Source organism: Suncus etruscus, chromosome 10, assembly GCF_024139225.1.
Source record: "Suncus etruscus isolate mSunEtr1 chromosome 10, mSunEtr1.pri.cur, whole genome shotgun sequence".
NCBI lineage: Eukaryota > Metazoa > Chordata > Mammalia > Eulipotyphla > Soricidae > Suncus > Suncus etruscus.
The window spans coordinates 82839205-82866012 of record NC_064857.1 but is presented as its reverse complement, the minus strand read 5'-3'; the positions used below and the strand labels follow the sequence as shown (position 1 = coordinate 82866012).

The 26808-nt window shown below is 45.7% G+C and overlaps 1 protein-coding gene across 1 annotated transcript in view; it reads right to left on the bottom strand.

Moving 5' to 3' along the window:
• Positions 1–26808, bottom strand: part of ATP5F1A (ATP synthase F1 subunit alpha) — a 521274-nt gene that overhangs the window by 186917 nt on the left and 307549 nt on the right. The gene's annotated exons all lie outside the window — the stretch shown is intronic.

Genomic DNA, 26808 nt, shown 5'->3' with positions numbered 1-26808 from the left:
AGTATCAGTCAGGCTCAGAGGGAAGCTTTTGCTGCCAGAGGGAGAGAGGGGGACTGGGGGACTCTCCATGGGGATCCCTCCTGGCAAGAAGGGAGGAAAGGGCACCTGATATTGGCCGATCTGTGGTAATGAGGGCAGAGGCTCTAGGTGCCCTAGACAGTGGACAGGCACAAGGTTGAATGGAATCCTCAAAAGATGGGTCCATGTCCTAATCCTTGGAGACTGTCAGTGTGACTTTATCTGGCAAAGTGGGTCTTTGGAGCTGGGATCAGGTAGAGATGCTAGGAGATAGTCCTGGATTCTGGAGTGCCCCATCCTTGCACACATCCTGATCTAGTCAGAAGAGGAAGTGTTAGGGCCAGAGAGATAGTATATCATGGCTCATTCCAATCCCTACCACCCCTTATGGTCTCATGGGGACATGAGGAATTATCCTGAGTACAGAGTTATAAGCCCTGAGCTTCACTGGGAATGATCCAAAAACAAAACCCACAAAGAAGAGGCCTTAGAAGAAAGCAGACACCAGGGCTAGAGAGAGAGGACCACAAACCAAGGGACATGAAAGCCCCAGATTCTGGAAGAGGCAGAGGAAAAAGGAACACCTTTGTCCTCTGGGATACCCCAATCTTTAGTTTCAAGCCTCCAGAGTTAGACTTTTCTTTTCTTTTTTTTTCTGCAGAGTTGAACTTTCTATGGTTCCAAGTTTCTGTCACTGGTCTTCTGTTATTGAAATCAATCCATTAGGCGCAGGGACACCTCTCTGGGTTCTCTGTCCCCAGGGCACTATGTGAGGTCATTCCCAGACACCTACACTGGCACCTGATTCCCTAAAGGAGGAAGGGAGCTGCAGGGCCTGAGTCCCCAGCATGCTGGCACTGTCCTCACAGCCAAGAGTGAGTGGAGACAGTCTGAGTCTGTCTGGGGGGTATGTGGCTGGGCCTGGGAACTCAGCTCTGGGAAACAGGTTCCCAGGACACCCCAAACTCTACAGACCTCCTCAAGTGGCAGTTGACCTATAGGCATCTAAGGGTCTGCTCACAGGAGGGAGATGCTGTGAGAACCCAGACTGGCCCAGAGGCTATCAATAGACCTGAGAACTCTCTGAGGCTGAGTGAAGGTGAGGGAGGGGTGCATACACGCTCATCTCCTAGAGCATCTCCTAGTCGGCCCTGCCTCCCTTCAGCTGGCCCCTCTCAGCACATTTAAGGGGAGCAAATCAGCATGTTCAGAGACTGCTCTCGTGTCTTCATCCCAAGCATCAAGAGTTGTATGTAACTGGGGATGGGGACAGGCCCCAGGTCCATTTCCACAGTGATGTTGGATGTGAAGGGATCTTTGGTCTACCAGAAAAGAACCCTTTGGTGATATTCTCAGTTCATGCATGAAAGCAAGCCCTTGTACATGCCCAGCCAGAGCACATACAACCCGTTCTGGCCACAGCCCTGAACTTGGAGGAACTTGGCAGCCTCAAAACCTTACCCAGAGACCCAGAGAAGAGGCCAGAGAGGGCCAGTGGCTGGTCCCAGATCACACAGCTGAAAGTGGAAGCTGGCTGCCTGCAGCCCGGACCTCCCCAAGTGGCAGAGTTGACCTCTAGGCATCCAAGGGTCTGCCCACAGAAGGGAGATGCTGCCGGAACCCAGACTGGCCCAGAGGAGGCTGTCAGCAGAGCTGAGAACTCTCTGAGCAGGAATGAAAGGCTGGGAGACTGGAAGAGGCTGGCTCGCTCTCCCCAGGGGCAGGTAAGTTACAATCAAAGCAGGATCTTTGGAAGGGGGTTCTGGAGAATTTGGATCCTTGTACCAAAGTCAGGGAGAAGAGAAAGGAAGGGGGAGTGAAGGAGAGGAGAAAGATGGCAGGAGGCAAGACTTCCTTACATATCCTTGGACGGCTCAGAGCTTCTTGTTCCCTTTGCTTCCTTCAGCCGTTGTAGATACGGAGCAGCCAACACTAAGACTGGCATGTAGGAAGCAAAGGGAACTTTTGGGTCTTTCTGGCTTCTGAGCAAAGCAAATGCTCTTGCATTTGCTTAAAACCATCCCAGGGTTTTTAAGACCCTGCTTCCTGTTGATACTAATACCTTACTGCATGATGCAACCCCGTGTGTTCATCATTCATCACTTAAGAACATCTGTGATGTTTCCAGTTTCCAGCAGTTATGAGCAGACCTGCCAGAAACGTGGTTGTGTGGGTTTTGCACAAGCCCGAGGTTTCATCTCTCCTGTGAATATCTGGCAACAGGGCGGCTGGGTCATATGGTAAGTGTGTGCTCACTTTTATAAGAAGTGGCCCAACTGTTTTTCACATTTTGTTTTTGTTTGGGGGGGGGTCATACTCGATGACACTCAGGGGTTACTCTTGGCTATGCGCTCAGAAATCACTCTTGGCTTGGGGGACCAGATGGGGCACCAGGGGATCGAGCCATGGTCTGTCCTAGGCTAGCACCGGCAAGACAGATACCTCACTGCTCCACACCACAGCTCCGGCCCCATTTTTTTTGTTTGTTTTGTTTTTTGGGCCACACCCGGCGATGCTCAGGGGTTACTCCTGGCTGTCTGCTCAGAAATAGCTCCTGGCAGGCACGGGGGACCATATGGGACACCAGGATTCGAACCAACCGCCTTTGGTCCTGGATCGGCTGCTTGCAAGGCAAACGCCGCTGTGCTATCTCTCCGGGTCCCCCAGTTTTTGGTGTTCCAACCAGCTTGTGCAGTTGTTCCAGGCGCATGTTGAGAAAGTTATTCTGTTCCATTGAACTGTTTTTACACGCTTGTCAAAATTCAGTTAACTTTATTAGCATGGGTCTATTTCTGGCTCTCTGCTCTCTGTCTGTCCTTTTTCCACTTACTTTCTAGATTATTATAACTTGATTCTAAGTCTTCAAAAAAAAAAAGGTAGGTGAAAGGGCCAGAGAGGTGTGCAGGCGGTAGGGCATTTGCCTTGCATGCACCAACCTAGGACAGACTGTAGTTCCATCCCCCAGCGTCCCATATGGTCTCCCAAGCTAGGAGCCATTTCTGAGCACATAGCCAGGAGTAATCCCTGAATGTCAACGGGTATGACCCTAAAACCAAAAAACTAAAAACAAAAACAAAAAGTAGGTGAAGGGGCCAGAGAAATAACATGGAGGTAGGGCATTTTCATTGCATGCAGAAGGATGGTGGTTCAAATCCCGGCATCCCATATAGTCCCCTGAGCCTGCCAGGAGCGATTTCTGAGTGTAGAGCCAGGAGTAACCCCTGAGCGCTGCCGGGTATGACCCAAAAAACAAAACAAAACAAAAACAAAAAAAACAAGTAGGTGAAGATCCCAACTAGGTTCTTTTTTTCAAAATTGACTTAGAGATTGTCAATTCTTTGTCTTTGTATTTACATCTTAGTGTAGATTTAGATTGCTTATTTCTACCAAAAAGCTTTGCCCAGTTTTCTATTTTATTTTATTTTTTGGCCACATCCATTTGATGCTCAGTGGTTACTCCTGGCAATGCAATAAGAAATCACTCCTGGGTTGGGGGGACTAGATGGGACACTGGAGGGATCAAACCATGGTCCGTCCTAGGCTAGTGCTTGCAAGGCAGATGCCTTACCTCTAGAGTCACTGCTCTGGCCCATTGCCCAGTTATTTTTTTTTAATTTTTAATTTTTAATTATGAGAACAATGATGCAAAGAGGATAAGGTAAAGTTACAGTGGAAGGATAATCGCCCATAAACAGAGTTCTCAGAAGAAATCCCCTTGCTGACGCCTAAATATTGAACTTACAGTCAAAGAACATTAAGAAAAATAAGGCAGAACCCATGTACAATTACTTTGTCCACAAGTCCCCAGATTGTAGTACATTATAACATTTCTTAGCAGTACACAAAGCAATCTAAAGCCATGAAATTTATGTGACTCCTTAAACATTGAACCATTGCCCAGTTTTAAATTGGCATATTGAATCTATAGTTTTGTTTGGAGAAAATAGATACCTTAGTAATATACAAGCACTTTATTATTCTCTGCTTAGCTTTAATTCTTTGGGTAGTACTATAATTTTTTTGTTTTGTTTTTGTTTTTTGGGTCACACCCAAAACTCAGGGGTTACTCATAGCTCTACGCTCAGAAATTGCTCCTGGCAGGCTCGGGGGACCATATGGGATGCCGGGACTCAAACCACCGTCCTTCTGCATGAAAGGCAAACGCTTTACCTCCATATCTCTCCGGCCCCCGTACTACAATGTTTTCAGGAGCTAGACCTGCATCTATTTTGTTAGATTTATGCTTATGTATTTCACTCCTGGAAACTACTTTAAAAGTGCTTAAACATTTTATTTCAGTGGTTCAAGAGTTCATAGTTGGGAAACAAATATAACTTAATTTCTTTTTAGATTTTTAAAATTTATTTTATTTCAAAAACGTGGTCTACAAGGCTGTTCATAATACAGTTTTTTACTCACAATTACAAAGTTGTTTTCGTCATACAATGCACAATACTCTTTATCAGTGCACATTTCCCACCACCAGTGACACCAGTTTTCATCCCACCTTTGCCCCTGCTCTCTCCTTTGCCTGCCTCTGTGGCAAACAGTTCTTCTTCTTCTTCTTCTTCTTCTTCTTCTTCTTCTTCTTCTTCTTCTTCTTCTTCTTCTTCTTCTTCTTCTTCTTCTTCTTCTTCTTCTTCTTCTTCTTCTTCTTCTTCTTCTTCTTCTTCTTCTTCTTCTCCTCCTCCTCCTCCTCCTCCTCCTCCTCCTCCTCCTCCTCCTTCTTCTCCTCCTCCTCCTTCTCCTCTTCCTCCTCCTTCACCTCTTCCTCCTTCTCCTTCCCCCCTCTTCCTCCTCTTTTTCTTTTCCTTTTTTTTTTTACCTTTAGGCACTTAAGTTTGCAATATTGTTACTGAAGGAGTATCATACTTATCACTTTATCTTCTTTCAGCACCCAGTTCTTGTCCAAGGTGATCATTTCCAGCTATCATTGTCACAGCAGTCCCTTCTCTGCCCTAACTGCATGCTCCCACTATTTGTGGCAAGTTTTCTACCAGACCAGTTCTCCTGACCCTTTTTTTTTTTTAATTCATCTTGTGTCTATAATCTAGTTAAACTATTTTACTGGGTTGGGGGGGGGAGCATGGGTCACACCTGGCTTTATTCAGGGCTTATTCCTGCCTCTGTGCTTAGGACCACTCCTGATGGTGCTCAGGGACCTTATTTAGCAATGGGGATTGAACTGAAGCAGGTTATGTGTAAGGCAAATGCCATAATTCTCATACTATTTCTCTGATCCCAGCTGTAGATTTATTTTCTTTCTTCTTTTTTTTTTTGTTTTTTTTTTGGGCCACACCAGTTTGATGCTCAGGGGTTACTCCTGGCTAAGTGCTCAGAAATTGCCACTGGCTTGGGGGGACCATATGGGACGCCGGGGGATTGAACCACGATCCTTCCTTGGCTAGCGCTTGCAAGGCAGACACCTTACCTCTAGCGCCACCTCACTGGCCCCAGCTGTAGATTTCTTATAGGTGCCCTTTATCAAAGTGAGAAATTTTTTCTAAACCTTATTATTGAGATTTTTTATTATAAATGGGTGTTGGCTTTTGGGAAATTAAATTTGTTCATAAATCACCATGAATTACAGAGTTACAAAGTTATTCATGATTGAGTTTATAGGCATACAATGTTCCAACATAATTTCTTCATCAATGTCTACTTCCTTCCATGAATATTCCCAGTTTCTCTCCTATCTTCATCCTTTCAGACACTTTTTTTCTTTCTTTCCCATCCCTTAGAGCTCTGTAGTTAGGGATGGAGTGAGAGCACAGCAGGTAGGGTTTTTGCCTTGAATGAGGCACACCCTGGTTCAAATCCCTGTCATCCCATATGGTCAGTTCCTAAGCCTACAAGAAGTTACTTCTGAGTGCAGAGGTAGGAGTAACTCCAAAGTTCCACAAGGTATGACCCCAAAACAAACAAACAAAAAACCCAACAAAAATAAAACAAAAATATCCCCGTGGTTCACAATATTGTTACTGATCGGGGATCATGCATGTCACTTTATCTCCTTTCAGTACCTGGTCCTAATCCAGAACTATCACTTCCCTCTATAAAATGTTTTATTTTAGCTAATAAAATATTTATGCTATTATTCTTGAGCAGTGTGCCAACCTAATTAATCACATTGACTGATTTACAAATGTTGAGCCAGTCTTGTATTACTGGGATAAACCTAGGGATGGATCTGGTGTGTAACTGCACGTGCTGTTGATTTCATTTAGCCAATGTTTTGGTAATGAGGTTTGCATCTTTGGCAAAGAGAGATTCTGACCTGGAATTTCATTTCTTGTAATGCCTTTGTCTGATTTTTGTCAAGAGGGTTAACCCTGACCTTGTAACATTAAAAGTGTTCCAATTATATTTTTAGGAGATACTATATAGAATCCATATTATCTCTTTTTAAATGTCTGGTAGACTGGAGTCCCTGAACTTATCTTTGTTCAGTAGTATTAAACCATAAATTTAATTTCTTAAATGAGTGACAGAATTCTTTAAGTTGTCTTTTTTTTTTGTCTTTTTTTTTGTTTTTGTTTTTGTTTTTGGTCCACACCCAGTGATGTTCAGGAGTTACTCCTGGCTATGCACTCAGAAATCGCTCCTGGCTAGGGGGACCATATGGGAACTTTACAGTCCAGCTCTGTCCTGGATTGGCCGAGTGCAAGGCAAACTCCCTATCGCTGTGCTATTGCTCTGGACCTGGTTATCTTTTTAATTTTTGGTGTTCAGGCCACACCTAATGGTTTTTTGTGCCACTGCAACCACTGGGACTCTAATTTCTGTGCTCAGGTGACCAAGTGGTTCCAGGGGCTGAACCTAACCTCCTGCATGTGATCCATGTACTCAGCTTCTTCTTGCCCTGTTTCTTTGTAAAGAAACTTGTGCTCTGTGTAAGAAATTAGCCTCTTTCCTCTCAGTTCTTTTATCTGTTTAATGCCTGAAATATGTGGTATTATCTTCTCTTTAATTCCAGGCCTTGGTAAATTGTGTTTGTTCTTTTTATTCCTTAATCTGGCTCGATGTTTAACTACTTTACGGATCTTTTCATAGAACTAGTTGGCTCTTCCATCCCTTCTTTTTTTATTGCTTTTCTGCTTTATATTTGATTGACTTCTGCTCTTTATTATATTCTTGCTTCTGTTTGATTTGAGTTAATTTGCTCTCTACTTTTTACCCTTTGGTGAAAGCTTAAACTACTTATTGGAGATTTGTCTTCCCAATAAAAAGGATGCAGTGTTCTGATATTTTTTCAGAGTACTACTTTGACTACGCCACACATATTTTGATATGTTGTGGGAGAAAATTTACTTATCTTAGAAATTTAATATTCTACAAGAAAGAGTAAAGGTGTAAATCAGAAAACAAAAAGCAACAGAGGCTAGGAAGTTTCTTAGAAAGCTGAGGCCTTGGTAGACTGGAAGTGCTGGGTAAGATGTATAAATGAAGGGAATGGAATGTAGCTCAGAATTAGAGCACTTGCCTTGCATAGGTCAGGTTGGAGAATGGTATGGTAGAGTCTGGCACTTGCCAGACTGTCATCCACCCATGCTTCTTCCCCAGTAGCATAGCTCTGAGCAGACAACCCATGATAAAAACATTTCCTAGGACTAAGAAGTCAGTCTGAGTGGCTGGAGTGCCTGCCTTGCATAGGGAGTCCTGGGTTTGATTCTTTGTACTATGTGGTTTTCTGACAACTGCTGGGAATGACAACTGAACCCAAAGCCAGGAGTAGCACCGAGCAACCTCCAAAAGACAATACCCATCCTTTGCCCTCAGAGAAAGAAAAGACTACATTTTCCAATGTTTCTTGCAAGAAACTGGCCAGGAATTAGGTTTTGTCTAGAGGTAGCTGTAGAGATAGTACATGAGACATCTGGGCAGGCTGTCTAAAACATAGCTCAAGAGGGTAGAAATGTGACTCAAGAGATAAAGTATGGACTTCATACATGGGTTGGATGTCCAGTATCTCATGGCCCCCAGTTCTATGGTGTGGCTTCCACAACTAACAAAAACACCAAACAGGACTGGGGCCATAGGATGCTTGCCTTACATGTAGTCAACCTGGGGGCAATCTCCAGAATTCAATATGTTCCCTTGAGCAATGCCAAGACTGATTCCTGAGCACAGAGTTAGGAGTAACCCTGATCACTGCCAGGTGTGGCCCCCCAAAATAAACCAACACAAAAATTGGACCAGAAGATAACACAGGGTTAGAACACTTGCCTTGCAGTCACTCAGGTCTGGTTCCATCCCCACATCGTTGAGCTTTGATGGTCTGGCACTGCTGAGCCTGAGCAACTAGTTCTTCATAATAGGGCAGAGCATTGACTTAGCTGGCCTGGCTGGTTGGGTGTGGACAGGAGCAGCCTCTGGGCCTTCTTAGCATTCCTAGAGAAGCCTACCCCACCCCCAAAATAAAAGTTAAAACTCCTCTAATTATTCTACCCCATTAGCATTATGGTAGCATTTTATTTTTAGATTTTACTTTTAAAAATAAAACTGGTGCATTGGAGCCTCCTGTGTTGTATGTTGCAATTTTCACAATATCTAGAGACTGTTTCTCTGTACCACCAAAAGCAAACACCCAATACAAGACACAGAAGCCTGGGGGTGCTCCTTGGGCTTTGAGGGAGAGTATAGTGGGGTGCCAGATGAGTCAAACCTACCTGTATAGCCTCAGAAGGCTGGTGGGGTGAGGGGAAGAGAGAAGTAGGAAGTCCTTTCCTGCCTTCATGTACAGAAGGTCTGCTTTGGGATGTGAGGAGTGCACAGAGCACCTGAGCAAATTTCAGGGAGAGATTTAAAAGCCAGATATGAACCCAGATCACCTTAGGGGGAAATGAAGGGTTTCCTACAGAGATCAGGGATTGGGGTTTGGATGGAGTAATCTCCACACCCCCTTTATTTTGAAGCTTAAGTGCCCTAGACCCTGCTTCACCAGTGCCTATTGAAGGCAGCCTCTGCCCTGGCTGACCTGGATAGGTGACAATCAGGACTAGATGCCCCAAGAGAAGGGGTGGCAGCACAGCCCCAAGGTCCTGGTGCTGGTCAGAGCTCTCTATCCTCACTAACCTCATCAACTAGGATAATCTCCTGGTTGTCATTAGCCAACTCTCTGGGGGGAAGAAGTGAGGCCCAGAGAGATTAGGGAACCACCTAGAGTCACCAGCACTGGCTGAGTAAGGGGAACTGAGGAGCAGTGCATGAAGGCATAGAAGAAGGCCAAGGGGGAAAAGTGGGTACATGTATGGCACATAAAAAGGGGGTACCCATTGCATGCCCCGTGCATTTAAATTGATTCTAGTCATCTACATTGTAACTGGTTTTGAGGGAGATTCTCCAGCTGTGTTCAGGAGACCTAGGGGCCCCATCATTGATTTTCAGCCTACAGGGCTGGTGACTCAATCCAGGACTGGTGGATGCAGCTCTGCTAAGCCTCGTGGTCCTGGGGATAGTTGAGACCACCTTGGTGGTGATCACTAGGCATACTTAGAGATGCTCATGAGGGCTTTGTGGTACATGCAGGCATGTACCCTAACTGCAATCCTATCTCTCAGTCCCACATTTACTAGATCTTCATAACCTTTTCTAGATTTCTGAGCCTTCTCTCTCCTATGGCTGACTGATCTTCTCCATGGGAAAGTCTGGCCTTAGCCCTATCTCAGGGCTCTAAGGAAGTTAGAGAGTTTCAGATTCTGGTCCTCAAACTCTGTCCCGGTTCCTGCCTCTGCCACTCCCCACATGACCCCATCTCATAGCTTTTGTTTGTTTGTTTTCTGTGGCCACACGTGGCAGAGCTCAGGGATTACTCCTGGCTCTGCACTCAGAAATTACTCCAGGCAGGTTCAGGGGACCATAGAGGATGCCGGGGATAGAACCCAGGTTGGGTGCATGCAAGGCAAACACTCTACCCGCTGTGCACTTACTTCTGTCCTCATAGCATTTTTCAAGCTTGGCTTTGTACTGTTCCTACTGGCTCCTGTCAAACCACTAGAACACCAGCTCCTCTATGGAGTAGGAGTGATAGTAGAGTCGATTAGGCACTTGCCTTATGTGCACTGACCCAGGTGGAATCCCTGGCACTACATATGGTTCCTCACATCCTCCAGGAGTGATCCCTGAACGAAGATTCAGGAGTTAACCCTGAGCACCACTGGTATGGCTCCAAAACAAAATTACAAAAAGCTTAGGAAGATGGGATGGAGTGATAGCATGGGGTAGGGCATATGCTTTGTACATGTAAGAGCCAGGATGGGCCCAGGTTCGATCCCCTGCATCCCATATGGTCTTCAGAGCCTGCCAGAAGCTACTTTGAGCACAGAGTCAGGAGTAACCCCTGAGTGCTGCCGGGTGTGCTCCCCCACCAAAATGAAAGCCCAGGAAGGGAATTTCAGGCCCCTCCCACCTCAGCCTTGGGGTTGGTCTGTGATTGATTGACCAACCAGTAGGGGCCTCTGCTCTCCACCCCAACCCCAATACTGTGAGGCAGGAGGGCACCCAGAACTCATCCAGTCCGGTTCTGGCATCTCCCTTCCCTCTGCTGTCCCTGAACTGCAAAGGAACAACCAATGAGGTCTTCAGGGGTCCCGGTCTCATGTCCAGAGCATGAAGCTACTGTGTCCAGGCCCTGGGAGACCTGCTAGGGTGGCACTATTCAGGTGCTTGTCTGGTCTGGAGTTTCAGGGAGGATCTTTAAGCAGACAATGTGGGTGGCACCCTCTGAATGTGGGCATGACTATGAACCACTATGGACACCTTTAGTCTTTCACCTGTAGGGGTGAAAATCATGGACATCAATAGACAGAGTTGGGAAGAACTCAGGGCTGGGCTTTCATTCAGGCTGCTCCATGAGCTGGCAGGACCAGCCTCACTGGGAAAGGTTTTTTCTCATCTGGTGTCTCCAGGAAGACAAAAGGGTGTCCTGGATCCATTTTATCCCTGGGCCTGGGGTTCTGAACCCCCTGTCAATTCAGGACAGGACAAGTGGGTAGGTCTTTTGCCCCCAGTCAATAGAGCTCAGTGTATTGGGTAAAACAGGTTGAATGGATGCTGTTCACACATAGATGCACACATAAACATAAAGAGAGAGAGAGAGAGAGAGAGAGAGAGAGAGAGAGAGAGAGAGAGAGAGAGAGAGAGAGAGAGAGAGAGAGAGAGAGTCTGAAAGAGAACTGGAGGTCTATGCCAATATGCCAACATGGTCTGTTCTGGTCTCTTGGGAGCAAGGGCCAGTGTTGGAAGATTTTGCTGTCCTGTGTGTTGTAGCATGAAATAATTAACGATGGGGCTGGATGGCGATGGATGGAGGCCTTTGTGCTTAGGCCCCAGCCACGTGGCTTCATCCCCCATCCAGCTGGCGAATTCCAGGCCCAGGTAATCGGCGTAATCAAGACTCACAGGCAGGCTTCAGGAAGCATTAACTTTATTCATACCCTATTCACCACATGTGTGTGGCCTATTTCATAACCTTTTAAGCACTAGTTATTCTTGGCCCTGCATCTAAACTCCTTTTAGCCATCTTCCCTTTGGGCTCCATGCTGGTCAAACACCAAAACACAGAAACCCAGAAGCCAGAGCGCCCAGCAGCGCAAAACGGGCAAAGAGCCAAAAGGGCAACAAGCCAAAAAGTGCCGAATTCCCTTGGTCCAAGCCTTATCTACCTTTTCCCCGACCCCTCCCAGGAATGGGAGGGTCTAGCAGGTAAGGTTACACCTACTATCCGGTTTCCAAGACCCCTCCCCGAAATGGGTGGGTCTAGGGTCTTAAATAGGTACACCCACATTTCCTCCTTTTCTTAATATTTTTATGCACCAACGTAATAGAGTGAAAATTAATATACCAGCCCTTTTCAAAAACATATTTTTGCAAAATATACTTTACACCTGTAACCTAAAATTCTATTAATGCTTTTTTACCAAGCACTATTTTGGAACTTTCATGTTCCTATACTTTTAAACTATATTGGGGGAACTTCATTGTTCCTATAACTTTTTTATACACAAGTACTTTAGCATACATGCATAACATACATTTTAAAAACAGGCTAAGTACATTAAAATACACAGTAAAACATTTTGCAATTGAGAATATTAACTTTGAAAGATAACAAAACACATTTAAATTATAAAGAAAATGACTAAGACAAAGATGCAGGTGGTTAGAAATTAGATGTTAAACTGTATTACCTCCCTTTTTTTATTTTTTAACCACTAACTAACTAAAACATTCCATTACCAACTATGAGTAAACTATAAAATTACCTGCTAAGTTCCTACACCTAAAATTATAGTTTAAATGATTAATTTGTTTCACGCTGATCTCACCACGTTGATTTTACCATGTGGCTTTTGTAAATTTTTGGAGTTTAGATGCTGGTTTGTCCCACGCTGATCTCACCACGTGGCTTCTGTAAACTTTTAAAGTTAAGATGTTGGTTTGTTCCACGCTGATTTTACCACGTGGCTTTCTTTCATAGTTTCAGGCTCCGCAGACGGTTTTGTTGACCATGAAGTTGCAGTTTTCGCTGCCCGCTGCCGGTTCGCTGGAGGGTGGATTCCAGGTTTTTCGCTTTTCCGGGCCAAACTGAGCCCAGCCCAGCCGATCCCAGCCGAGCCGAGCTGCTTGGAGCTTGCCGCTTTTTTCCTCCAGGCGCACTTTGGATGTTCAGAGTTCCAAGTGATTTAAACTAAAAGTTCAGTTCGAAATTTTCAAAGTCAAAATCCAAATTCAAGCCAAAGGTCATTTTCAGAAAATCAGTCCATTTTCAATAGTTTTTTTTTCTCCTCCTTTTCCAATTTAGACTTTTAATAAGTCTTTGAAGAGGCCCAGGTTTTTGTTTCTTGTAACAAAGTTTTAGTTCTGGGCCTGGGCCTGGGCTGGAGGTGATGCAAGCTTTCACCTGTTTTGTTTTAATTGCCCTTCTTTCCCTAGAAGGGGTTACGGCCATGTTTGAACATGGCTCCACGTGGCCCAGTGTTTTGGGCTCAGTGCACCCGAAAAGAGCCAAAATGAAACAGAAGAGCAGAAATCTCACCATTTTTGCTGTTTTGTTGGGTCCAGGATTCAGGTCCCTGTTCGGGCGCCAGATGTAGCATGAAATAATTAACAATGGGGCTGGATGGCGATGGATGGAGGCCTTTGTGCTTAGGCCCCAGCCACGTGGCTTCATCCCCCATCCAGCTGGCGAATTTCAGGCCCAGGTAATCGGCGTAATCAAGACTCACAGGCAGGCTTCAGGAAGCATTAACTTTATTCATACCCTATTCACCACATGTGTGTGGCCTATTTCATAACCTTTTAAGCACTAGTTATTCTTGGCCCTGCATCTAAACTCCTTTTAGCCATCTTCCCTTTGGGCTCCATGCTGGTCAAACACCAAAACACAGAAACCCAGAAGCCAGAGCGCCCAGCAGCGCAAAACGGGCAAAGAGCCAAAAGGGCAACAAGCCAAAAAGTGCCGAATTCCCTTGGTCCAAGCCTTATCTACCTTTTCCCCGACCCCTCCCAGGAATGGGAGGGTCTAGCAGGTAAGGTTACACCTACTATCCGGTTTCCAAAACCCCTCCCCGAAATGGGTGGGTCTAGGGTCTTAAATAGGTACACCCACATGTGTCACCTGTGTCACCTGTGTGGAGGCAACATCTGGTTGTAGCCAGTGGCTCTGAGCAGGAGGAACGGTTCAGTTTCCAGAGGAGACAAGGAGTGGATGAAGAAGTGTGTGAGAGGCCGGAGATACTGCTCTGTCACAGAACACTCTTCCTGCACATTTAAGATCCTGATCTCAACCTCTGACATAGAATGCGGTGGGGTGTGGAGTGGGAGAAGAAGCAAATAGGCAGATCACCTCCTTCCTACTCTGCCCAGGAGAGGTTGGTGGGTGCTTTCAGCTCTAAATCACCAGGTACTGCCAACCAGGAATGCCCCCTGCTGTGGATGGAATGTATTGAGAAGCCTGGAACAAGAGAGGGCATTTGGAGGTGGGTGGATTATGGTCCTTCCAAGCCCCAGCACCATTTGAAGTAAGTACTGCCCCAACAGTCTGAGCTGAGATCCCACCACTAGCACCTCCCTGTGTTTGCTCAGGAGGGATCTGTTCTGAAGGATCCAAGCTTTATCAGCCCAGCTGCTGCCAGTCCGTCATGAATGTGGAGATGTGGAGGAGTGGGGGTGTGAGGCCTCCCAAGGAAGCTCAAGCATGGCTGAAAGGATGAGGAGAATTTGCAGATGGAATCCGGGTGGAAAGGACTTAGCAAATGACATTTGATCTCACCAAATCTGTTTAGGAAACAGAGGAGGAGAGACATTTGGGGATGGTATCCAGGGTGGCACGAGGGCCTGGACAAATGCCAGGCCACTCTGCAAGGCTGCCTGGAGGATCCCACACCTGACTTCATATTAACTCCCTGCAGCAACCGTGTTCACTGGGTCTGCTTAGAAGCCACCTACAGCTCTCCATGCTGTGACCAGGCTGGGTTCCAGAAATCTCTGTGTGAGCCAGTTGTTTGCAACTCCAAATGCAATTCCCCATAGAAACCAAGTTATAAATGGTGGTTGGCTTTTCGGTCCAGTCCACAATATTTCATTTAACTCCTCATTTTCCTGAAATGTATGCCTAATAATGCCAGGCTAACTGGTTTTGCTCCACCCTTCCTTGATCTGTGCAGAAAAAGAAAAAAAAAAAGCATTTTCTGTTTTACCAACACAGACTAAAGACTTTTGGATATATCTTGGGAAAGGGGCAAATATTTGGGGGACTGGAAATTCCTGCCTTTTCCCCCACCATCAACAGTGGCTCCAAGTTCCAGGGATTCTTGTGAGGGAACAATGAAAACTGAGGAGGGTTGAGACAGGCTGCATCCATAAGTTGGCACACACACCCAGGTGCCCGCACACACTTAGGCCTGCCTGTAGTCAATCCACATGCACACCACTGGGTGACGGTCTGGCTGCTAGGTCTATTGGGTCAATTGAAGGAGCATAGAATGTGCTTGGTCCAAAGGCCAGGCAAACCAGAAGTGCTGGAGAGCTTGTTCCCCCAGGAAGCCTCAACAATGACAGATGAAAAAGCCCCCTGCTCTGTGCACATTACAAAAGCCCTGCACAGCAAAATGTTTCAGTTGCCCTGTCTGCTAGCTAGCTCGTTCTCCCGGTGATCCAGTGCTTTGGCACAAACTGCTCCAAAATGGTACTGGCACGCAGCAGTGATTCATTTGTTCTCACGAGTCCGTGGGCGGGTGGGCAGTTCTGCTGCTCTCAAGTAGGCTCCTGGTGCATCTGCACACACCGGTAGGCTGACCAGGGCAGTCTGGCTGGCTGATGAGGGCAGGGGGGGCTCCACTCCCCCACAGGTGCCTCTCCTCCCCCAGTAGGTGGGACCAGCTGCCTTGGGTAGAGGCCTCAGGGCAGTGTTTTCCAGAGAATCCAGAATTCTGCATCTAGGCATTAGGCCCAACTTGCTCCTTGCTGCTGCTGCTGCTAGTTTTGCAAGTTCAAGTTCCAACACTGCCAGAACATCAGGGTGAAGACAGTCATTCCATCCCAGGATGAGAAGGGGTGGGGAACGTTACTTCACCAAGGCTGATGGAAACTGGGTTGAAAGGAATAGGGGCCTGTAAATTATCTCCCACACTTGATGAATGACATTCTAGTTGCTTCCAGGCCTGACTCTCTGCACCTCTTTTGTTTGATGGGGAGGGCACTCTTGGCGGTGCTTTGGGCTTACTCCTAGATATGGGCTTACTCAGGAATCACTTCTGGTGGGACTCAGGGGATCATATAGTATGCTGGGTCCTGGAGACCTCAAGCAGCTCCACATCTCTGAGTCTGAGTACTGACAGATAGGCAGGGCATCTCTGGAGCATCACAGAGCACTTGGGACATTTCCCTCATCCTCCCAACCCCCCAAAACTACGGGTGTCTCTCTGAATTACCTGCACACAAACCAACTCGAGGCACCTATCTCTGAAAGGAGAAACTACACTTAACATAACTGCCGGTTGGAGCCTCAGCCTTTTCTCTCCTGCCTGCCCCAGTGGGAATAGGGGGGCACAGAGCTGTTAAGGCTCCTAGATGCAGGGTCGCTGGCATGACTCTATTCCTGCAATGACTCAGTACCCTGAATCCAGACTGGTGTACAGTATATTTTTACCCTACAGTTGTGATAGAAGGGAACCCCACAGGAGCCGGGACGGTGGCGCTAGAGGTAAGGTGTCTGCCTTGCAAGTGCTAGCGTAGGACGGACCGCAGTTCCATCCCCCAGTGTCCCATATAGTCCCCCAAGCCAGGGGCGATTTCTGAGTGCATAGCCAGGAGTAACCCCTGAGCGTCAAACGGGTGTGGGTGGCCAAACCCCCCTCCCAAAAAAAAGAAGGGAACCCCACAGAGCTTACTGGTAGATCCTAGCCCCCCAACATAGCTGACAGTGGAATCCTGAGATGTTCAGGGATTCACCCCTTTTCTTTTTTTCATCCCACTTTTCTTCATGTTTCTTCTCTCTACCCTTAGCCTTAGGATTTTCTCTTACTTAAAGTGTGAAATTATGAAGAAACCATCAACAGTGCAAAGATTCCTCTGTGATAAGGCCCAGATTAACTTTAAAAATGTTTCCTTCCTTCCTTCCTTCCTTCCTTCCTTCCTTCCTTCCTTCCTTCCTTCCTTCCTTCCTTCCTTCCTTCCTTCCTTCCTTCCTTCCTTCCTCCCTTCCTCCCTCCCTCCCTCCCTCCCTCCCTCCCTCCCTCCCTCCTTCCTTCCTTCCTTCCTTCCTTCCTTCCTTCCTTCCTTCCTTCCTTCCTTCCTTCCTTCCTTCCTTCCTTCCTTCCTTCCTTCCTTCCTTCCTTCCTTCCTTCCTTTTGGTTTTTGGGCCACACCCAGCGGTGCTCAGGGGTGACTCCTGGCTGTCTGCTCAGAAATAGCTCCTGGCAGGCACGGGGACCATATGGGACACCGGGATTCGAACCAACCACCTTTGGTCCTGGATCGGCTGCTTGCAAGGCAAATGCCGCTGTGCTATCTCTCCAGGCCCTCTTTCTTTCTTTCTTTCTTTCTTTCTTTCTTTCTTTCTTTCTTTCTTTCTTTCTTTCTTACTTTCTTTCTGTCGTTCTTTCTTTCTCTTCTTTCTTTCTTTTTCTTTCTTTCTCTCTTTCTTCTTTCTTTCTCTCTTTCTTCTTTCTTTCTTTCTTTCTTTCTTCTTCCTTCCTTTCTCCTTCCTCCCTTCCTCTCTTCCTCCCTCCCTCCCTCTTTCTTTCTTTCTTCTTTCTTTCTTTCTTTCTTTCTTTCTTTCTTTCTTTCTTTCTTTCTTTCTTTCTTTCTTTCTTTCTTTCTTTCTTTCTTTCTTTCTTTCTTTCTTTCTCTCTTTCTTTCTCTCTTTCTTTCTTTCTTTCTCTTTCTCCCTCCCTCCCTCCCTCCCTCCCCTCCCTCCCTCCCTTCCTCCCTCCCCTCCCTCCCTCCCTTCCTCCCTCCCCTCCCTCCCTCCCTCCCTCTCTTCCTCCCTCCCCTCCCTCCCTCCCTCCTCTCCCTCCCTCCCTCCCCTCCCTCCCCTCCCTCCCTCCCTCCCTCTCTTCCTCCCTCCCCTCCCTCCCTCCCTCCCCTCCCTCCCCTCCCTCCCTCCCTCCCTCTCTTCCTCCCTCCCCTCCCTCCCTCCCTCCCCTCCCTCCCTCCCTCCCTCCCCTCCCTCCCTCCCTCCTTTCCTTCCTTCCTTCCTTCCTTCCTTCCTTCCTTCCTTCCTTCCTTCCTTCCTTCCTTCCTTCCTTCCTTCCTTCCTTCCTTCCTCCCTCCCTCCCTCCCTCCCTCCCTCCCTCCCTCCCTCCCTCCCTCCCTCCCTTCCTTCCTTCCTTCCTTCCTTCCTTCCTTCCTTCCTTCCTTCCTTCCTTCCTTCCTTCCTTCCTTCCTTCCTTCCTTTGCAGTTCTTGGGCAATTATATAGATGCCGGGGTTAAGCACATGCAGGGCAAGCGTCCTATCTGCTGTACTGCTATCCTCTAGACCCTCAGATTAACTTTTATGTATGCAGAGAACTCCAGGAAAAATCCTGTTTGGAGAGATTGTATATAATCTCCAAAAACCAATTTCTTGTTTGAACAAGAAAAAATTCTTGTTCTTTCAAATCCATGTTCTTCCTTGAACATGTATCTCTCTCTTCTCTGCTTTTTTCCACTGTGGAGAGAAGTCTGTGTCCTTTCTTGAATATCTCTCTCTCTCTACATCTAAGTAAATTTGATTCAATAAAAACTATTACGCTTCACTTAAAAAACAAACAAAAACAAGTGAGCCTTACCACTTATAGATATGTGAATTCTCTTTAAACTTCAGAGTTGCCAGCAATGAAAACACAGAAGGACCCACTTTCTCAATGGCCCTAAATTTTGTTCTTCCCAGGGGCAAAGTTATCTTCCACCACTTGAGAGTGACTTCATTTTAGCCCCCTGCCACACCTCCTGGAATTCTGACCCCCTGTGCCTGGGATCTGTGCCTGGAACCTCTTGTTATTCTCTCTGGGAGATCCCCCAGGTGGCACTAACCTTGTTGTAAGCTTCACAAGCTTGGCCTTGGGCTTTTGATGTCCACAAACTCCTGTTACTCTCTGGAGGGTCTTTTAAAAAGTAGATTCTGTTGTTGGTTGGCAGCGCCTTCTTTTATTTCTCAGGGGGGAATTTTCATGAGTCATCATTGTGTTTCTTTTTCCTGCATAATTCCTGCAGCCTCCAGGTCACTTGGTCTGTGTATTTCTTATTAGATCTTTTCTAGGAAGTCTGGAGACCTTGACTGTCTGCTCAGAATTAATTGTGGAGGTGGGTGGGGAGGACCCAAAAGTGGATAGAAACAGGACAGTGATGGGCACATTTACCAGCAGCCTTGCTGAAAAAAGGGGGTACCTGTAAGGAGGGCCAGTGTGGTGGAGGAGATTCGGAGGATACCAGAAAGCTCCTGGACCCCAACTCTCTGCTCTCTCTTCTTTAGATCTCTGGACCCAATAAAGAAGAAAGCATAGACCAGGTCCTGGTCTGGAGAGCTTCCCATTTCTCTGGGTTCCCCATGACTCTCTGATTCAGGGTACCCTTGGGTGCAATTTCTGAGTGCTGTGAAAATTCAGCAAGAGGATCAGATCTTAACATAGTTCTTCTCCCTATAGCTAACCACTCAGGTCCCTGGAACCTGTGTGTTTTCTCCCTTTGCTTTGTACGCCCCTCACATATTTTGCTGCCTTCTTTCCTGTCTTCTATGTCCTTGTAGATTTCTCTGTTTAAATCTCTCTCTCTCTATATATATATGTATATATGTATATATAACATATATATGATTGTTTTTATTAAATTTCTGGATATGTAATAAATAACATAGATATATAGGTATAACAGAATATATATAACAGAGGCATATTCCACTCTGGAGAAATACAAGTTCTCTTGTGAATACTTATTTTTTCTCTTTCTATTCCAGGGGTCCTTAAACTTTTTAAACAGGGGGCCAGTTCACTGTCCCTTGGAGGGTCTAACTATAGTAAAAACAAAACTTATGAAAAAATTCTTATGCACACTGCATATATCTTATTTTGCAATGAAGAAACAAAACAGATACAAATACAATATGTGGCCCGCGGGCCATAGTTTGAGGACCACTGTTCTATTCCCTCACATATTTCTATAAATTTCTTTCAATGAAAACTATCTTTTTGCTTGTTATTTGTTTTGGGGCCACATCCAGAGGTACTCTGGGCTTACTCCTGGCTCTGTGCTCAGAAATTACTCCTGATGGTGCTTGGGGGATAATTTGGGATGTCAGGGATTGAACCCAGGTCAACTGCCCTGCAAGGCAAAGCAGTGTCAGTGCTTTGAGCTTGACCAATTCTGACACACACCATGCTTTTCCCAGAGGGCAGCAAGAGAGGTGGAAACACTCTTGCATTAAGGCTTCCTCTTTTGCTCCCCTCTTTACCCATCCACATGATTTAGATCCACCTTGGGAATCTTACATGTTCCCATGACAAGAAGTGCCTGTCAAAAGATCTGAGTCCTGGTTGAAAATGTCAGGTGTTATGTCTGCTTCTCCTCCCACCTCCTGCACTCAGAATCAAAGTGCTGGTCCCTGGCTTCTCCTCCCTAGAATTCTCAACCTCTATAATCTTTGTCAACCTCCTGTTCATTTTCTGCCTAATTCCACTAACTGATTACTTTATTCTACTGCGTAGAAGCCTGATGAATAAACTAACCCCCTACTCTCTCTCACATCCCTAAAATCTCTCCCTGGTCTCTCTTTTTTTTTTTTTTTTTTTGTCTCCCTGGTCTCTTAACTCAGCAGGTGACTTGACTTTTCTAGGTCTCTGCACACACTAGGAAGGGCTTTGCATGTTTCTGCTTGCTCCTGAGGAGTGGGCACTGCACCATCTCACCATCGACCCTTAGCCTGCTGGACATGTGCTCTAGTCAAACCCAAAAACTGAGAGAGGCAGGGCAGCTGAGGAGTAAACCTGAGAAGAAGTTGAATGCGAAGCTGCCCGGGGTCAGGCAGAGAGCTAGCTTGCTTGCCAATGCCATCCTTGGAATCTCACTAAAGTGAGGACCTAACTGGCATGACTGTGAGTCTCATGACTCAGGGCACACTGATTCAAGTGTTCTGTTTCTTAGAGACCCTCCCAGATAGCCCAATGATGTGTTACCAGCTCTTTGGACATGACTTAGTCCAATCCGGTGCCACGCACAATTAACCATCAAGGAAGCAAAAGTGGAGAGAATTAATTCAATCAACTTTCCTTGGTCCCTCGTTGAATTTCGACGATTATCAACACAATGCCAATCTGGCTTCACCTTTACTCTCCCTGGGGAGAGTCTTCCAGACATCAGGCATCATTTAATGTCATCTCTAAAGACTCTTTGTACAAACAGAACCCCAATGCCAAGTTTCCATCTAAAAACAATGCTTTAATGCCATTAATACCCAGGCAGTAGCTGCCTCTCCCCAACTCTTTTTATGGCTTATTTGTTGTAATTGCATTTCACAAAAGCCAGAGCTCTGCATTTGGCCATGCCCCTTCCCCTTGATCTCCCTGGACCCTTTATAATTTATATCTTGAAGGAAATGGCTGGTTCATTCAGTAGCAGTTTATAATGTAGCTCTTGCTAATTGTATCCCAATTGTCTCTTTGGAGGAGGCACATTCAGCAGTGCTGAGGAGTTACTCCTATTTTTTTTTTTTTTTTGGTTTTGGACCACACCTGGCGGTGCTCAGGGATTACTCCTGGCTGTCTGCTCAGAAATAGCTGCTGGCAGGCACGGGGGACCATATGGGACACCGGGATTCGAACCAACCACCTTTGGTCCTGAATCGGCTGCTTGCAAGGCAAACACCGCTGTGCTATCTCTCCGGGCCCAGTCACTCCTATTTTTGTGCTCAGTGATCACTCTTGGCTGTGCTCCGGGAATCGCATGTGGTGTTGGAGACTGAACATGGACTGGCCATATATAAAACAAGAGACTGTCCTATCTCTTCCAATGATACCTTTTCCTCATTGGGAAGAAGATTTGGTTCCAGTTGGCTTGGTTCTGGTTTCTGTTTCTAGAAAGACTCCTTCAGAACTGATGAGATGCTCTCCCAAAGGACACATCCTCTCCAGAGTCTCTTAGAGTGCTACTAAGTCCTATACATAAATTCCCTGCAGCTCCTCACCACAACTCTCTTCTCTTCAGATCAGTTCTTCTCCATCTATTAGCAATGCGTCTCTAAAAGGAAATGTTTTCATCAAACATTTCCATTTCCTGAAATAGAGAAAAGACAGCAGAGAAGCTTGTTATCTATATACTTGTTCTTTTTCAATTTATTCGTGCCTTTGTTGTTGTTTTAGGACCCCTTCCAGCACTGCTCAGGGCTTACTCCTGGCTCTGAACTCAGTGGCCACTCCTGGCAGTACCTGGAGGACCATATGAAATGAATGCTAGAGATCAAACATGGGTCTGCTGTGTGCAAGGCAAATGCCCTAGCCTTTGTACTACCACTCTGGTGCCTATCTTGTTCTTTTTAAAAATGATTTCCAGCTCTATTTGTTATCTAAGGAGGTCATCTCTCTATTCCTTCCTCAGGAAGTGACCAGAGCACCATCCTGCCTACCATGTGTGGCTAGCATTTACCCAGGGACCCTGGACTCCTGCTGCATTTTCTGTTGGCCATGCTCAGTGTCTGGGCTGAGGCAGGTTCCTGGTACATATATGTGGGTCAGCTCACTGAGTTCCTGTGGAGGCACCAGAGGATGGTCCTGCCCCCATCTGTCCTGTGGTTCAGCTTCCAGTCCCTCCCACAGCTGCTCCCTCTTCTTTCCTTACCCTCCTCTTTGTTTCCACTCCTTCTCCTTTCCTCTTTCCCTCCACTGTCTCCTTTTCCCATTTTTCTTCTAATCTTTCCTTTAGATTTCGCCACTTTGACTCAAATCTTCCCAATTTTTGTAGCCAGTTCCAGATGACCCTTCTTTTTTGGGTCCTTTGTGGCCGTACCCCTGGATTTCTGTCTGTCTCACCATAGACCTCAGCTTGGGAACCTCTCTTGGCTCCCTCTTTTCTCTCCCTGACACCCCAGGATCCTAAGTGATTGAGGTGATGCCACTTCTTCAGGAACCCAGCCCCCTTCCTGTTGGCGGAGGGCTGCCATGTCAGCAGTCCTAACTGTTAGCACAGTTTTTGTATATTTGGTTTGGGATCACACTTGGGGGTGCTCAGAGGTTACTCACTGCCTGTCTTTGGAGTTATCTTCTGAGCCCCTGTCTAGCACAAGGTTTAAAAGCTTTGTCCAGCCCAACTGGAAAGGACCAGAAACTCTGTCATGGATCTTGGGAAATATCTGTTTTTATATGTTTTGGTTTTTGGATCCCACCAGGCACTGCTCAGAGCTTATTTCTGGCTCTTTGCTCAGAGATAACTCAGTCCAGGGGAGGGAGGGTTGTTCAGGGGACCATATGGAGTTCAGGAGATTGAATCTTGATAGACTGTATGCAAGACAAGCACCATATCTACTGTACTATCTATCTTTTCAGCCCTAGTTTGGGAAATACTTCATGTCCACCTGACAGACTAGGTAGCTGTGTTTCTATTCGATGAAAAGGCAAAGCGCTATTTACAATAGCCAGACTCTGGAAACAACCAAGATGCCCTTCAACAGATGAGTGGCTGAAGAAACTGTGGTACATATACACAATGGAATACAATGCAGCCATCAGGAGAGATGAAGTCATGAAATTTTCCTATACATGGATGTACATGGAATCTATTATGCTGAGTGAAGTAAGTCAGAGGGAGAGAGAAAGACGCAGAATGGTTTCACTCATCTATGGGCTTTAAGAAAAATGAAGGACATTTTTAAAAGTATCTCAGAGACAAGAGAGATGAGGGCTGGTAGGTGCAGCTCAGGACATGAAGCTCATCACATAGAGTGATGAGTGCAGTTGCAGAGATGACTACACTGAAAACTATCATAACAATGTGAATGAATGAGGGAAGTAGAAAGCCTGTCTCGAGTACAGGTGTAGGGTGGTGGGGAGGAGGGAGATCTGGGAAATTGGTGGTGGGAATGTTGCACCAGTGAAGGGGGGTATTCTTTACATGACTGTAATCATACAACTATAATCATATTTGTAATCACGGTGTTTAAATAAAGATAAAAAAAAGAAAAGGCAAAGGCTGCTCATGGTCCAAATATGAATTCATGCATCCAAAGAAATTCTCAAGAGAGCTGAAGCCAGGTATTTTTAGATGTTCCCCCAAACCCTTTCTGCTGGAGGGCAAAGGGCTAGAAAATCCAAGCATAGTTCAAGGTCTCCTTATCTTATAAGGTCATGTCTCTCCACATTGGACTAAGGTCCAAATTCATTAAAGGACCTTCACTTTTTTTTTTTTTTTTGGTTTTTGGGCCACACCCGGTGGTGCTCAGGGGTTACTCCTGGCTGTCTGTTCAGAAATAGCTCCTGGCAGGCACGGGGGACCATATGGGACACCGGGATTCGAACCAACCACCTTTGGTCCTGGATTGGCTGCTTGCAAGGCAAACGCCGTTGTGCTATCTCTCTGGGCCCAGAACCTTCACTTTTTTAATTTTAAGGATTTCTTACATGTTGTGCTTTCAGACATGCTGTAGGCAGACAGTGAATATAGAAAACACTCCAAAATATGGACTCTATCTGCTCATCTTTCAGTTCTCTGGAATGTAAGTTATTGCATTTTTGTGGACTTTTACTAGTAAGAGGGGAGGGGAAAATAATTATTGAAGCTCACAGGAAACAAACAGGAAGCAGATGCTACCCAAGCTATACAAAGAAGATACACATTCAAGGTATTTTTTTTCTTTTGTATTTTTAAATTATTATGCTTATTTTATTTTTATTTTTTTGGAGGGGCCATACCGGGTGTGACCCAAAAACAAACAAAAAAAATTTTTTTGACAGTGATCAAGGATTGTAAAGTTACTCACAAATGGATTTTAGGCATACAGTTTCTTCACCATTTTCCTTTATCAATGCTCTTCCGACTCCTCCCCACACCAACCACCCTCTATGACAGGCACTTTAAAAAATAATAATAACTTTCAGCATCGTTGTTTACAGTACTAGTACTGATAGGGCTTCATGCTTAATGCTTTACCACTTTTCTTTTTTTTTTTTTTTTTTGGTTTTTGGGCCACACCCAGTAACGCTCAGGGGTTACTCCTGGCTATGTGCTCAGAAGTTGCTCCTGGCTTGGGGGACCATATGGGACACCGGGGGATCGAACCGCGGTCCGTCCAAGGTTAGCGCAGGCAAGGCAGGCACCTTACCTTTAGCGCCACCGCCCGGCCCCTTTACCACTTTTCAGTACCTCCCCTCCCAATTGCCCACTTCCTTCCATCATTGCTGTGATCAAACTCAGGGTCTAAGTTGTGACTCGGCTCATAATTCCATTTCTGAGCCTCATTTTCTTCACCCATAACAAGAAAATAAGAATTATGATGCTAATAGAGATATCATGATGTTCATGCTTCTAGAAATCTCTTCCCTTTGTAATTTTTATTTATTTATTTATTTTTGGTTTTTGGGCCACACCGGTGGTGCTCAGGGGTTACTCCTGGCTGTCTGCTCAGAAATAGCTCCTGGCAGGCACGGGGGACCATATGGGACACCGGGATTCGAACCAACCACCTTAGGTCCTGGATTGGCTGCTTGCAAGGCAAACGCAGATGTGCTATCTCTCCAGGTCCTATTTTTATTTTTTTTTGGGCCACACCCGGTGACACTCAGGGGTTACTCCTGGCTATGCACTCAGAAATCATTCCTGGCTTGGGGGACCATATGGGACGCCGGGGGATCGAACTTCTGTCTGTTCTAGGCTAGGGCACACAAGGCAGATGCCTTATGCCCCGCGCCACTGCTCTGCCCCTCCTTTGTAATTTTTAGACTCCAGGCTATATTCTCTTTTGGTGCTCAGGCTAAATCTTTAAGGTAGTTCTGACTGGCGTGGGTAATTAATATCCCCACTAGACAGATGAGTGCATGGAGGCTGAGAGATGATAAGTATTACTATAGATTTCATTCACAATGAAAATCCTGGGATTGGACAGATGGCTCAAAGCAAGTTTTGCAAATAGAAAACTCAAGTTTGATCCCTGACCCTGAAGGGTCCCTTGAGCATTGTCAGGAGGGACATACACTGAACTCATGAGCACAAAGTCAGGAGTAGTCCCCTGGACACTGTCTAGTGTGCCCCTACAAACAGAATAAATTGAAAAAGGAAGAAATGCAAAATGGAAGAAATAAAGAAAAAGGAAGGAAGGACTGAAAAAAAGAAGGAAGGGGGAAGGAAGAGAAAGGATAAAAGAAAGAGAGAGGATGGAGAAAAAAAAACTTCCACATCTACAAGAATTTCTTAACAGGAAGCACATTGCTCTGCATGAATGTTGATATACTGGTGACTATGAAGTCCGCATATTCAGGCCATGTAGCAAGTAGGAGGGTTTCCCAGGCTCTTAACACTTATTGGTTCCTTGATGACTGTCCCATGAGATAGTTTAATTTACACAAAGTTGTTCCCTAGTCAATCATAGTTATTGATAGGAGACTAGAGAGTTTACAAGGAGAGATAGACAAGCAAGTGAATAGGGTATTTGCCTTGCACACAGCTGACCTAGGTTTGATCCCTTTCATCTTACATGGTTCTCCAATCCTATCATAAGTAATTTCTGAGCTCAGAGCGAGAAGTAATCCCTGAGTGCCACCAGGCTTGGCCTTAAAACCAAAAAAGAAAAAAAAAGAAAAAAGAAAGAAAATTAGGTGCCCAAGAAGATAACCAGATTATGAAATTTTATAGTCCATTCATTTGTCTGATCTCTGGTATCCCATATAGTCCCTTGAACCCACAAGCAGTGACTCCTAAGTGCAAAACCAGGAATATCCCCTTACCACTAAAATAAAATAAAATAAAACGAAACAGGGGACCAGAGAGATAGTATGGCAGTATGGCGTTTGCCTCGCATGCAGAAGGATGGTGGTTCAAACCCCGGCATCTCATATGGTCCCTGGAGCCTGCCAGGAGCGATATCTGAGCATAGAGCCAGGAGTAACCCTTGAGTGCTGCCGGGTGTGACCCAAAAACCAAAAAACCAAAAACAAAAACACAAAAAAAGAAACCCAGGATGTAAAAGGATGGGAAAAGATTTCTAAGGAAGTATTGATATTGAGAAAACAGGAAAAGAAATGTCAGTTATGATGAAAAGTCCCTGATAGGAACTAATATAGAACAAAAGAAAATGAGTACATGTGACAGGTTTTGTAAATGATTTCTTTCTT